This window comes from Atta cephalotes, assembly GCF_000143395.1.
Source record: "Atta cephalotes unplaced genomic scaffold scaffold00010, whole genome shotgun sequence".
Taxonomy (NCBI): domain Eukaryota; kingdom Metazoa; phylum Arthropoda; class Insecta; order Hymenoptera; family Formicidae; genus Atta; species Atta cephalotes.
Genome location: NW_012130074.1, coordinates 5,564,007 through 5,567,955, shown reverse-complemented (window position 1 = coordinate 5,567,955; position 3,949 = coordinate 5,564,007).

The following is a 3,949-nucleotide window of genomic DNA, read 5'->3' as shown; positions in this document are numbered from 1 at the left end:
AATAACTAATAATTAACTTTACTACTTCTACGTACGTATTATATATATATATTATATATATATATATATACTACTACTACGTACGTACGTACTACTCTCTCTCTCTCTCTCTCTCTCTCTCTCTCTCTCTCTCTCTCTCTCTCTTCTTCTCTCTCTCTCTCTCTCTCTCTCTCTCTCTCTCTCTCTCTCTCGACTAAAGAGTTTTTAACGATATTAATCAGTTAAAATAATTATTAATTACGTTAAAAATAAAATTGAGTTATGAATGTATACCAAATTGCTTTAAAAAATCGTGATAATTTTTTAAAGTAAAATATCATAGTAGAATAGAATATCATATTGCAAGAATAAATAATAATTTTTCATTTGATTTTAATTTATGTAATAAATATTATAATTTTTAAAGAGTAATTAATGCAACATACATAATAATATTATAATTAATATCATATTAGATTACATATAAATATAATAATAAATATAATAATAAATGTTAATATTTAATTCATAAATAAAGAGAATATTTCAAAATATGAATATTATAAGACCCAATTTTCTTTCTATTAATTCCTATTCAAGGACGAGCATCTCTGTCTATCTTTCTCTCTCTCTGCAACGAATAATATAGAAATGCTCAAGTTTATGAGGATACATGTTATGTAAGTATGAGGAAGCAGATAACTGGAATAATGGAAGCATATGGTGGACAGATAATAGTTTACTATACGGACGTGGTTATCTTACATGACGCCTCGAACGTCAGCAGATCTTCTGCGCATTCGAAGGTCTTTCCTTTTATCTTTCTTCTTTCCCTAGAGCGCTAACACTTTACTCGTCCCAATAACCCACTTATCGAAGAAACGTCTTCAAGACATTTGCCACGTGTCTTGCAGGACATCTTGCAATCTTATAATATTTTCGACTGCAGTGGATTTGAACAGATCTGGATTGAATTGATGCATTGCATGCTTTACTATTGGTAAATGCGAATAGTATAACATGTGATGTCATTAATCCAACCAAATTGGTTCAAGTCCACTGTAGTAAAAAGACGCTAATAATTTGATAAGATTAAACGATCCTTGAATTCTAATTGTTTCAGCAAAAATGTTGAAACATTAATGATTATCGATTTGTAAACGATTGAAAAAGATCATTAACTATCAAGAAAACTTCAGGAAAGCTTATAAGGATAATAAATTCGTTCCTTAGATAATGTCAAGCGAATTTTAATAGAATTTCAAGTTAAAGCTAAGTGACAAAAACAGATATGATAAATGATGATTCCTTTTCATTCTGCATTTCCGCAAGTCTTTTTAGAAGATTTATTTGCTAGTTGATCGAAAAATCTCTGATTAAATTTAAAACTGTCTGTGAAACATTTTATATAACACTTTAATTTATTCAAAATAGAAGTATAGTCGATTTCTTTTTCTGATCGTTTTATCATTTCTCATAGAAATTTCTCGTAGAAGAACTCGATAACATCAATGCTTTTGTTGTTCAGGATTATTTCGCATCATTGTTATTTCAAATTTGTGAAAATTCTCAGCCAGTGAGATGCGAATGTATTAATCGATTCCATAGAATTTTTCGCAACTATTTTTTTTCTACGGGATATATTGAGAGATTTCTAAAGTCAAATATTTACTGTATACTTTAATCCTAAAATATAGGTGATTGATTCATCCCTAGATTTTCATGTGAAAAGCTACTCTTCTTTGCCGTACGCTGCAGTAATATTTTTCTCAGCCGTACAATCGGATGGAAAGGATTGAATTATTCGGCTAAATCGATATAAAGGCGGATAAAGGCGAAGCACGTGATAGTAAATAGCGATAAATGAAAAAATGCGATAAAATGATTTTCGACAAAATTAATTGTGTAATTAAAAGTAGACGAGTTTAAACCTGCACCTACATAATTTTGTAACAATAAAATAATTCGTTTTATAAGTGAATCTCTTTTCAGCAGTTTAATGCTTTTAAGATCATTCGTCTTTGATTTTAATTGACTGCGAAAAATAGATCACTGACATATATTCAGATAACTCGTTTGCGTCGAGACGTCATCTTTCGCGACGTCTTTAACATGATAAGTGCATCTGCATTTAAATGCGTTTGACTATGACTCTGAGCGTTTTCCTACCTTCTTCCACGCTTTCGAGAGACATTTTTCTGCGCGTCGTCGATGAAAAGATGATTTTCACAGACGATCTCGCTTGTCGCCAATATTTCCGCCGCCGTTGTACGCATCGTCAAAGGAAAGAAAAAAGAAAGTCTGGATCGGCTACATTTCGTTTATCCCTCGAGAATGAAACGCAATACTCAGATATGTGTCGAGGTAAAACAGAGAAGGGAAATCGCACAATTTATTCAGCGAAAAAAGGAATGTGATCCGAAAGATCGCATAGCTTCACATGTGTGTAACTATTGTACATCGTGGAGAGAAAACCTAAAAACGTTTCCAAATCTTTGAATACAATAAGCATAACATAGGCATACAAATGTAAAATTCTGTTTTTTACCTCGAAAACACTCGAGCAAATTGTTTGAGTTGTAATATCTACTTATGTTTATGCTCTGTGTGTGTGTGTGCGTGTGTGTGGGTGGGTGTGTGTGTACTTTTGACTATCTCTTTGATTATTTCTTCTCTTCATTTAATGTCCGTTTTTATCAATATAATTTAATTTTGATCTCAGTTCAATTAACTCTTCATCTTTCTCTAGTTCTAAGAATTAGAAAAAGATGGAAAGTTAAACCGAGATTAAAGTTAATTTACATTGGTAAGAATGGATATAAGTAATGTTCAGAATGCAAATTTTGTATGTAAAATAGATTATTATATAAGTATCTATTATTATATTATATAAATATCTCTCTATTTACATCTATTTCGATTTTCGGATTTATAATCAGTAATAAGCGCCAATAATTAGAAAAAGATAAATAAGTTAAGTCCAAGATTAAAATGAATCTACACCCAGAGAAACGTCATTTCTTGGATTTGAACATAATTTTTTTAAATCAAATAAATTGATTTTAAAAAATAATGTTTAAATCAGAATGACGTTCACAAATCAAAGAAATTTTTTCTTTCATATAGCAAAGAAACATTTCTTTAAATCGAAGAAATCTTTTCTCTGAGTGTACATTGATGGAAACATTAACTTACTTTTTCACGTATCGTATTGTAATTATTTATTTATGTTCAGAATAGCTAGTTATATAAATATTATTATTATAAAAGAGAATGGCATCCAGAAAGTAGCTTATAATTGTTACAAGATTTTTTGATGATATTGATATTTATACATTTAGACTCAATGAGGGGAACTAAGGATAAGAAGAATTAATTAAAATTTGAGATAATACATGCAGTTGTAAAGATGTTTTTTCTATTAAAAACAGCAAAAAAAAACAATAGATTTGGACCCGTATTCAAAATTCACTTTTATCGATATATATGCGTTCTTATATCTGAATTTCAGTATTATAGAATCTATATACAGTATACTTAATTACATGCTAAGTATACACACTAAATATATATCGTAAAAACACTATATGCTAAATATAATATTATCGCAAAAGCACGTTCTGAATACGAGCTCGATATATGGATTACTATTCGACTTATGACTACAATTTACGGCGATTTACGACCGAGGTCTAGGAAACGTAATTTTCCGTCGTAAGTAGAGGGATACCTGTAATCATCATTATATATATATTACAATCGGTAATAATAATAATAGAAAACACGATATCTTCTCGAAAAAAAGGGAAATTTCTTTGTGTATACACGCCGCCATCCTTTTTCTCTTCTTCCCCGCATCCATGCGTCCTCTTTCTCCAGCTCCATACCTCCGTATAGTGGTACAGTCGATCGGTGGGTCGGTCACTGAACCGCCGCCTCCTGTAACCGCCGCCGTCTCGTCCCATTCCGT